The sequence below is a fragment of the Prunus persica genome, chromosome G7 (genome assembly GCF_000346465.2).
Source record: "Prunus persica cultivar Lovell chromosome G7, Prunus_persica_NCBIv2, whole genome shotgun sequence".
Classification (NCBI taxonomy): Eukaryota; Viridiplantae; Streptophyta; class Magnoliopsida; order Rosales; family Rosaceae; genus Prunus; species Prunus persica.
The window spans coordinates 1,847,553-1,859,003 of NC_034015.1; positions in this window are offsets into that span (position 1 = coordinate 1,847,553).

Consider the following 11,451-nt stretch of genomic DNA (forward strand, 5'->3'; position numbering starts at 1 on the left):
TCGTGTAGGATTCGAAGGATTGTGAATCGGAGCCCCGGATACTCCGAAATCGCAAACCCTAGGGCTAGGGTTTAGAAATTATGCGATTACACGATCGTGATCAATCCGACCGTCCGATCGATACCAATACCCTCTGGACATGTGTCCTAGACATATTGGACCTTCTAGCGGCTTCCTGATCATATTGTGCGGTCATGGACCCGTGGGGTCCCGGGTTGATCTTTTTGGGACTTTAGCGCTTTTTGAGTCTCAAGAGACTGCCAAACTATCCCACGTGGAAGGAAAGCTTTATGGGCATAGGGATAACTTTAAATTGACGCACGTACTTTTAGGAGCCGGGGGTAGGGTTTTTAATTTAATACTATATTGTATTAATAGAATATTATGGTCATTGAATCAGGCACCCGGGCACCAGTTGACCCGCAGGAGGGACCTTCAAGAGGTCCAGCGAGCTCGGACTATCAGTAAGTGGACTCTTTGTTTTTATAAATGAATTTAAGCAGTTCAATTTCAGTTATAAGCTGTTTTATTCTGTTAAATATGTTATCTTGCATGCTGCCGAGTGAAATCTCCTTTAACGAATATAGGAAAAGATATTCTCGTTAATTATCAGATAAATGGCAGCGTAAATTTAAAGGTTACAGCAAGTTAATTATTCAACAGTTTTGCTTCAAAAACTTTATATTTTCATAAACTACCTTGTACCCAGATATTAAATATTGCCTTCGGATTATATTTGTTGCCTTCGGTTTAGTCAGCATGCTTGACAGTTGCCCCACGAGTTCCTTGGTACTCGAACTCGTGTGAAGCAAGTAATGCGGATAAAGGTGGACTACGATCCCCTGAATCCTGCGAGTTGCGACTCGGACTGGCCTCGGGCCACCGAGACCTGCGAGTATGTGTCACCCATGGTGATGCAAGGAATTGACGGAAATAAGGGTACACCTAGGTGATAGTTTTAAACTGTTTTCAAAAGTAATGTTGACCATGAATATGATTGGTTTCTATACATGTATAATTATAGACGTGCATTGATTTCAGAAATAAAGAGAATAAGCTAGTTTGTATAACTGTTTTTACAGTTGGGTTAGTATGTTCATATGCTATTTTCTAAACTTTGTTTTTAGGTCCACTCACCCTTTTTGTTTTTTTGCTCCCCCAAGCAGTAGACGTGCGCAGGAATCCACCACCGGGCCGTTTCCCATCTTCCGCGCCTTTCTTTTGATGTAGGATTTTTGTTTTGTAAAAGGATTCACTCCTTTGTAAATTCTTAGTAGTCACTCTGATGTTTTGCCCTATACTGAGATTTGAACTGTTGGAATGTATAGATATGTATGCTGGCAGTTGGTTGTATATATATATACTTGTTTTGGCAGGTGTAACTGATTTGGTATTGAGCCAGTTACAAGGGAAACTCTGTTTTTTTTCGGTAGATGTTAACTTTATTATTTTATCATGTTTTGTATAGAAGGGCAAATAGGTCATTTGTGCCCGACATTCGTCAAGTATCAGACACGCACAGGGTCTGGCTCGGATTCCAAAGCGGAATTTGGATCGGGTCCTGTCACATGCTCCTTGGCCCTCATACTTGGGGGCTCGATTTGATTAGAGTATTCATCAATGTAAAGTGGCTCAAAGCCTTACTATTGCTGAGTTGCTTTTGCACCTATCCTTTTGTTTTTTGGCTTTTTTAAATTTATTTCAAGGATGAACTCTTTTGTGTTTTCACCATATGCTTTCACAACTTTTGTAGGATGCACCACCATTATGGCATACCAAGGTGTAAGATGATATTTGCTATGAGAATGGAGTATTTTGGAAAAAAAAAAAAAAAAAAAAAAAAAAAAAAAAAAAAAAAGCCTCTAGAATTCTTTCCTTACTTTTATCTTCTTCTGTTTTGCAAAACATGTTCTTTGAAAAAATAAATAGACAAGCAAACTTTTCTTTACAAAGCTAAGCCTCTCAGCAGCAACTATACCAATCAAAGTCACTTAGATGGGATGCCAAGCTGTTAACAAGCACCATGCACGAGCAATATCATGTGTCAATCTTGAAAAGAAAAAAGGAAGGTCATGCTATCAAGGAAAATCATTCTAGTCCCTGCAATATTTGAAGACAATGCATGTGTGGGAGTGCTGTAAAAAGAAAAAAAAAATCAGATCACATAAGAAAGGCCTTGTGGAGGAAAGAAAAAAAAACATAGAGGCAATGGGGCAAACACTTTTGTGGTCCTGTAAAAAAATTGGCAGCATGTACCTTCCACCTACCACAACCCAACCTGTTAAAATCTCAAGCAACGCATGCATTTCATTATTTCCAACCAAGCAAAGTGTACAGAACAAGCTGGAAATCATTATTTCAATGCATTCCAAACCTCAACAATTCATTCATTTCATTAATTCCAACCGAACAAAGCATACAAAACAGGCTGAAGCTTAATATCTCAAGCATTCTACATCAAAAGTTCTGACAGAAAGTATGCAACAATGCTATGTTTCAAGTTTCCAACAATATGAGCTTTAAGCTCTCCAAAGAAGAAGAAAAAAAGGTACAACTCAAGCCCAAATGTAGTCAACTGTGCTACAGATCAATACACCATGTGGTTTCAAATGGAAAAGCTACTATGCATTGAGCCAGCTAGCCCCCCACAACAAAGAAATGCGACTTGCAAAGTGAAATAAGGATAGGTGTTAGAGAGGGATGGTGCTGAAAGATTTGGCCTTGCCATAAAAAAATAAAATTAAATAAAATTATATATATTATGGTGCGAAGAAGGAGAATCAGGTACCTCAACTAGATCACAGTGAATGACTAAAACATAATAGAAGAAGCGCGAAGAGATTATCCTTTCGATGTTTCCATCAGGCATACATCTTCATGCTACAAGCAACTCGTGCTCTAAAAAACAGTGTGTGCTATAACTTCTTTTAAGTAACCAGCGGAAAGTCCACGCAAGGTCCTAATAAGACACATGCTCAAGCCCTTTCAACACGCTGTCGTAAGGTCAAAAACAATGTTTCCTTTGCAACCTTCAATCATTCGCAAAATATCTTTGGTAGTTGGGTCTGTCAACTCGCGATCGAACCACTCTGGCCAGCCCTTAGTGATGCTGCAAGGGTATTGAAAAAAAATCAAATGGCCGCCGGAAATATGCATCTTTTCTATACAACACCTAGAAATGAAAGTAGCCTCCAAAGCTTACCTAGTGCCTATGATCAAGTCTTGGCAAGTGTTTCTAAGCGACGAAGATAGTTGTCTCTTCCTCAGCCCATCGTGCTAGGGGAAATAGGCCATCACTCATCGCCAAGGTCATTATGACTTATTATATGAACCTCTGCAAGAATTGCCAACAAAGAATATGCTGTAAAAGTACAAAGTGAGTTCTTTGTGTTAAATCCAAACAATCTCCACACTAGCATGCAAGCAATATGAACTTCACAAGCCAAGCAAAGCAAGTTATCTCATGCCAAGCGAAATAAACAAAAAAGAATTGTGAAGCATCATGCAATCTATTACTCGAGCCCATGACAAGAAAATTTCCCATTCCATTCTCAATCAATCATTCCAGCAGACCCTTATTCACAAAGCAAGTGTTGCAAACTGAACGCTATTTACCTCTTAGTGACCTTTTTAACCAAAACAAAAACAAAAACAAAAACAAAATCCCTTTGAGTTACATGGCATTCTTGCAGACCCATCATACACATGTTTATATCTATCCCTATAAAGCCAAAAAAATAAATAGTTATCCATGTCCAAGGCCTAAGCTCATAAAAAGAAACCAACAGTGCTTTCCTCAAGCTTTCAATAGCCTCTAATCCTATGTATTAATCTTGCGGTTACAAGCATACGCTCGTGATGCATATAGTTCAACAACAATCATGGCCAGTCAAGAATGTAGCGCACGCAAAATATACGCCAAGCATGGCCAGTCAAGCTCACGCCAAAGAAAACGCTTAAGCAAATGGCCAAGCAGCATACAATTTACTCATGGCAAGCAAAATTCTCATTCCATGATCGACAAGCAATTCCCATGGCAAGCAAATTCTACCCCAACAATGCAAAAAATTCAAGCATTACAAAACATGCATTCTGCCAATTTCTTAACAGCCCTTTTCCTAGCAACATAAAAGAGAGTCCAAAATCAATCAAGCAGGTGTCCACAAGGAGAATGAGCCTAGGCCAAACACCAGTCTATGTCTATTCCTATGAAACCAAAAGAAAGACTCATGATTCCAACAAAGGAGCATAATTATTTATTGAGAAATCGAGATAGAAATCCAAATTGTCAAGTTGCGAAATCGGTACACTCGAAGCTTCTAGCAGCAGGGAATATGACGTAGGCTTCCGGCACCTTCCCCTGCCTGTGCCAGAGACGTATACACCTACATAGAAAAAGCACATCGTGCAAAGTTCAGCCTTTTCACCAGCTCAAAAGGGGCCAACACATGATAAAAAGGGGGAAGAAAAATGGAGAAAAGAAAAGGATGCAATCCATACCAACAATTTCTTCTCACAAAGTTCGCACTCTTCCAGCAACTTGCAAAAATAAAAATAAATAAATAAAAAAGGAGATAACCCCCCAAAAACTGACGCAAACTCTTCCTTGCTAACGATTACTCCAAGAAAGATGGATGGGTTAAAAAAAAAGGGTGTTTGGCTGCCAAAACAAAGCGCAGAACCCATAGGCATGAAGAACTCAACAAACCCCTCATTAGATTCAAGAAATTGCAAGAGAAAAGGGCATACCTTGTTAATCCCTCAAAGGATAGCCTTAGATGCACCAAGAAACTAAGAATTGGGAATTTTGGAAGAAAATTATGCACAGGGACAATCCCTTCCAGCAACAGCAAGCGGATTTCTTCGTACAGGAAGATGACGGAGTCGGATTCGGCTCGAACTCCCTTCCAGCAGCTCAAAACGGGTGGTTGTTGCCCTATCTCACTCTCTCTCTCTCTCTCTCTCTCTCTCTCTCACTCTGAGTTCATTGGAGGAAGAAAAAGGAAAAATAAGATGAAGGTGATGGGGAGAAGGTTACTCTGGTGCGCGTAAAGAGGAAGGAGAAGTAGGAAGAAATAATAAATGAAAAAGAATAAGGAGGAAGTTGGTATTTGAGAAACCACAAATAGCTGCTGGAGCTTATAAATTTGATTTTTAGGTCGGATTTAATTATTCGGCCCATTCCAACACTTATCCATGGCCCTAATAATTAAAGGGGCTAATGTTGAGGCCCAAAAAATCCACGGCTTGGCCCAAATGAATTCTCGGCCCAACGCAATACCTTATTGAGAAAAAACCCAACTTGGAGCACACAAAAGTCCGCCATGCACGAGGACGAGTCACACTCCACGTGCCATGCCAAATAAATAATCCATCATGCTAGGAATCAAGATTAAGATTATAAAATGCATTAGCTCTGCAAATCCATGCTAATTATTCCGTCAAGCATAATAATTAAAAGCATGTCAAGCGATATGTCATGCCAAGCAGGAAATCATTATTACACGCCCGACCAAGCTACAAACCTAAGTGGGCCCAAGCCACTCAAATGCCCGGGGCTTGCTTGTGGTATGGATGGTAATAAATCAACATTGGGCTTTTTATCACAAATGGTCCTTCATGTTTATGAAATTATCACAAATGGTCCTTGATGTTTTTTTTGTGATACTAATAGTCCTTAACGTTTGGGCTTTTTATCACAAATGATCCCTGCCGTTATAAATTCTATTAAGTATGACGTGTAAGATAAGTGGAGCCCACCTATCCAACTACATTGTGACATGTGGATAAAAAATAATTAAATAATTTTTAATAAAAATTTCAATTTTTTTTCTGCAACTTTTCATCCCCCTTCCCTACTCCGTCTCTCTCCCCCTCTCCCCTCGCTCTCCACCCTTTGCTCTCCATCTCTTCTCCCTGTCAACTCCAGTCGCCAAACTTCTACTAAGCAAATCATTTGAAAAAACACCAAATATTGTGATAGGCGTACAAGTAGTTGAATTTCTAGAAGTGTGTATCTTCTACCTCAAAAAATATCCTAGTCCTCCATGGAATCAGCTGTCCACCCAATGATCAACCAAAAAACTAGTATATTAAGAAATTAAGCCGATCTGCTTGACTTAGAGGAACAGACCCAAATCAAATCACTATGGAAACCGTGGAGTACATAGAGTACTTGAATTTTGGACCTGGATCAGATACAAGGCACTGGGTCAAATGGGGAGGCTATAAAAAGAATTGCAGTGAAGAGATTGCGAGGCAGTTTACAGTTGGTTTGTTCTTACATGGAGCAAGTCATTGGCTAAAGACAACAGGCATTCCACTTTCTTATGGTTCATAAGCAGAAGGAGACAAGGAGATGGAGAGCAAAGGGTGGAGAGCGAGAGAGACGGAGTAAAGAGGGGGATGAAAAGTTGCAGAAAAATATAAATATGGAATTTTCATTAAAAAATTATTTAATTATTTTTTATCCACGTGTCACAATGTAATTGGGCAGATGGGCTCCACTTAGTCACACTTAACATAATTTATAACGGCAAGATCCATTTGTAATAAAAAGCCCAAACGTTAAGGACTATTAGTGTCACAAAAAAACCTCAATGACCATTCGTGATAATTTTGTAAACGTGAAGGACCATTAGTGATAAAAAGCCTTAAAAATATTATTAAAATTTAAAATTTAAAACAGGAAAGAAAAAAAAAACCCCATTCTCTCCTTCTTTCCTCTTCCTTCCACTCTCTCTCTCTCTCTCTCTCTCTCTCTCTCACATCGCCGACCTTGAACCAACCCTTAGAAATCTATCGTCCACCCACCCACATAGACCCGCTCCAACCTGGACTTAACGCCTACAAATTTGTGCCTCCCCAATTTACTCTCTCTCTGCCGCTTGAGGAACCTGGGCTCAGTCCCGGCCAATTCGATCAACAGCTCAAGAGCCTCCTGCGTCGTGACCTCGTTGTGGTTGTTCAAAGCCTCCATCAGCATCATCATCATCACTGTAGTCTTGTAATCCCAAATTGAAATACGAAAACTTGAAATTTTGGGCCTAAATTGAAATATGAAAATTCAATATATATACACACACACACACCTATAGCTTCCATTGAGGGATCCCTCAAATAAACTTATTTGAGGGACACCCTTGTAGGACCCACTCTATATTGTATTTTACTAATTCAAATCGTCTATTTTTTAGATAATCATTCAAAGATCATCTCTACAAAAAATCACTTAAATCCGATGTCACTTGACCACTCAATTGAGTTATTGAAATTTTAGTACTTTCTTGAAGCACTATGTTCATTGATTTTGTACGAAACAATTGGATGTCGAAATGGTTTCCGATTCGTCTAATTTTTTGCAAGGATAATCTATGAATGTAAACTTAAAAAATAGATGGTTTGGATTGTTAAAAAAAAAATTGGTAGAAAATCCTAAAAAGTGTTCTTCAAATAAAATTATTTGAAAGATCCCTCAATAAAATAGGACTATATATACACATATGAATACCAAACAAAGCCTAAAATTACTAAGAAGCCCAGCCAAAGAGCAAATTGATTTGTGGGCCCCGACAAGTCATAGTAAACTAGAATATTGCATTATAAACCAGACCATTGTTTTGGCATATAGCAGCTGAAAGAAAGATGCTGTGAACTTTAGGGAAACAACAAGACAAAACATCATCGTAGAAAGCCTTACTGTCTAAATGGAAAAAGGCAAAATGAAAAATGAAAGAAGAAGCGCCAACCATGAAGCTTAGCCTATAATTTTTTGTTTTTTTAGTATCTGGTGGTACATACACACTACCACCATATCATAGGAGTTCAAACTAAAAGCATTAGTTGGTAAGTCAAAATCATTTTTTTACCGAGTTAGACCCGTTCGTTAGCTATAATTTCTTGTCTTTAAGTAGCTAGAAAGTTGACTGAAGAATAAATAGTAAAAAAGACAACTAATAAATCAGCAACTAACAAAAACTATAAAGACGAAAATGATAAATAACTCGAGCTCTGTGGACTAAAAAGTCATCTCCTCCATTGCTTTCAAGTTAATACAAAAATACTCATGAACTCATATTAACTAGTGTAGGGGCCTTTTTCTTCTGTCAGTTACAAATGGGCTGGGCTGCCATAAGGAGCAAACTGACAAAAATATCCCCTGTGTCTGAGTTCAAAGATCAAACCCCAAAATATTTCGAAAGGATAGTAAAGTCTTAGGAAACACCTTAGTTACCTTCACCAACAAAAAATAATGGCTGCTTACAGATGAATTCTTAGTGCTTACAGGTAGAATCTTAGCTTGGCATGAGAGGCTTGTGGCACGGGAGCAAAATTGTCATGAGTTTAGCCTTAAAGGAAAAGAGCTATGAGTTTCCATGAAAAACAAAGGTTCTAAGGAAGAGGAGGAAAGGATCATCAGAGGTTTTAGCTGAGAGGAGGAAAAAGAGAGAAAATAGTGGCTTGAGTGTTTTTCCGGCAGCTTGACAGAGACTCTGTCAAGTGTCAGAATAGCTTGCCAAGAAGGAAAACTAAGGGAAAAGGATGGGCTGAGCACGAAATTGCTGGGTTTTGGGAGCAAGAGAGGAAGCTTGCTCTCTAGATGTGGTTGATTTTTGTTGGGTAGAAGAGGCCCCTTTTATAGCCGCTGGAAGCTATCTATTTTCAAGAAACCCTAATGGTTTCTATCCAATTTCGCCAAATCTTTTCCTTCCTTTCTCTCCTCATCCATTCAATCATCCTATTTTGGTGAAATCTACTCTGCTCCTTTGCACAAAATCAGGGATTTTGGGAGCTCAAGGTCTCTTTCCCGCAGCTGCCCCAGTGAAGAATTCCTATTTTCAGTCATCCCCCTTCCTCTCTTTTCTCCCCTCTTTCATGTTCAGATCTGATGAAGGAAAAAATGGATATACATGCTGGTTCGAAGGATGATTCCCACTTTGCGCGCCAACATCCCATGGTTCGCTGAGTATTTCTTGCTTGAAACTTGTTCTTTGCTACGTGCTAGAGCCTCCCAGCAGCTCTGCACACATGGCCTTTCAATCTTCACCCATGGCTTTGTTTTTCTATCCAGCTGTTGGGGTTTTTCTGCCTCTTTGTCCTAATTTTATGGGCCTTCTAAGACAAAATGTTGATCTATCAAATAAATGGACTAACTATATCAAGTGTTGGGCTATTTTTGTTTGGAGTGATGAGATATTCTTTTCTCTCTTGTGCTCACCCATATGTTTGGGCCTATGAAATGGGCTTAAGTTCCAAGGCCCCCAAGCAACCCGGGACTTCCATTTCTCGGCCCATCAATGGGCCTCATGACAATTTATTACCATCTATACCACAACCCACTCAAGCAAGCCCTGGGTATTTGAGTGGCTTGGGGCCCACTTAAGCTTGTGGTGTGATTGAGTATGGAATAATAATTCCTTGCTTGTCGTGGCATGTCGCTTGGCATGCTTCAATTTTATCATCCTTGAAGAGGGACACGGTGCTTAGTTTAGCATGAACTTGTATTTTATAATATTATTTCAGTCCTTGGCATGGCAAATTATTTATTTAGCATCGCGCGTAGACTATGACTTGTATATGACGAGCCTTCGTGTACTCCGATATGTAACTTTTCTTAATACAATATCGTATTGGACCGAAAACTTAGTTGGGCCCAACCATGGACTTTTTTAGGCCTCAACAACTAGTAATTACCAATTGGGCTTCTGAATGAGTCAAAGGAAAAGCTGTTCTATAAAACGACCCAATGAAGAGTATGGGGATCCACCGTCCATCAAGGCTTTCTTGCACTTCTCACTCATCTCCTTCACCCTCTTTCTTTGATCACTATCATGCTCCATCACCTCTTTTATTCCTCTCTCTATCTCTTTTGCACTCACCACCACTTGATCGTCCCACCTATAACTCATCTTAATTTCCATTGCCAAACCCAAATCCCTCACCAATTGAAAGGCATTTAGTTGTGGGAAATAGCTCTAAATACCACCTTTTTTATAATTTTAACTGAAAATACCACTTCTTCCCAAAAGTTTTGTAACTATCACCTATAAATATATATTTATTGTCCACTTATTGCACACATATCACTTTTATTGAAATTTTGTTCTCTTAGCGCTCCCTATTCACTCTCTGTGTTCACTCTCTCTCTCTCTCTCTCTCTCTCTCTCTCTCTCTCTCTCTCTCTCTCTCTCTCTCTCTCTCTCTCTCTCTCGCAGCTCTCTCTCGCTCTCTCTTCTGAATCGCGAAACCCTTCCTCGACCTCATCTTTTAGGTATGTCTTCTGAATAGCTGCTTGCAACCTTAAAGTTCTACTAGATCGTCGACCTCGAATAGGTAGTGTTGATAGTTATTTTCTTAATATTTGTGGGATTCTGTGAAATTGGTTTTATTTTGATTGCTTGGCTTTCTGTTAAATTGGTTTTGGCTTTAATTGCTTTCAGTTAGGTTTTTTGAATCTTCATGCTCATCCATCTGGGTTTTTACCAATTGCATTTAAATTCTAGATATGTGAATCTCGAAACTTGGGATTTTCCATTTGATGTAGTAGATTTGTATAGTGTGATTGTGATGAATCCTTGTTCACTGTTGTGCTAGTGTTGTATTGCTGTTGTGTTCTTGTTATTTTGCTGTCGTATTGCTGTTATGTTGCTGTTATATTGCTGTTATGTTGCCATTGTATTGCTTGGTTATTGTGGTTGTATTGTGTTAATGAAATGTTGTTTTGTCATGGTCAGAAATGGAGACAATTGTTATTCTGGTTTGCTACAATGGAAAATGGGTAACCTCAAAGAAGATGTGCAAATACGAAGGGGATGACTCAAAGGCTTAATAGTTCCACAGACCAGCACATTTGCTAAACTGTTGGATCGTGTGCATCAGATTGGTAATACAAACAGCAGGAAAGACAAAGTTTGCTTAAAGTTCTCAGTTTTGGTGGCCTCGAATGAGTGGAAGCACAAAAAAATTGAGTTGTAGGGTATCCCACCGCCCAAGCAGCCATCTAATATTGGGCATCCGATGGATAATTTAGGGGTTGAAAGAGGAAGGAGCATGAGGTTTTGTGGTGTCATGTTTCTGTAATTTAGGGGGGATGTGATGGTGGTGCAAGGCATGAATTGTATATATAAAGTCCATATTGAAGGTGTGTAATGTAGGCCATATGTCTTTTAAGGGATGTATACTTCATCATTTTTCCAATTTTTTTATTTTATTTGTAATTTTTTTGGACCAAATAATAACAAAACACAAAGTCTGATGCAGTACCTACTGCAATAGGATCGTATTGTAACTCTATTGTGTGCTTATTGCTATCATATTGCCATTATATGCATGTGTATTATGGAATTATTGCCACTATAATTATTTGAACTGGACATGGATAAAGGAAACTGTATATGCACAAATGCAAACAGAGGCACTATAATTCCATTAAATCCAATTTTGAAACTTACA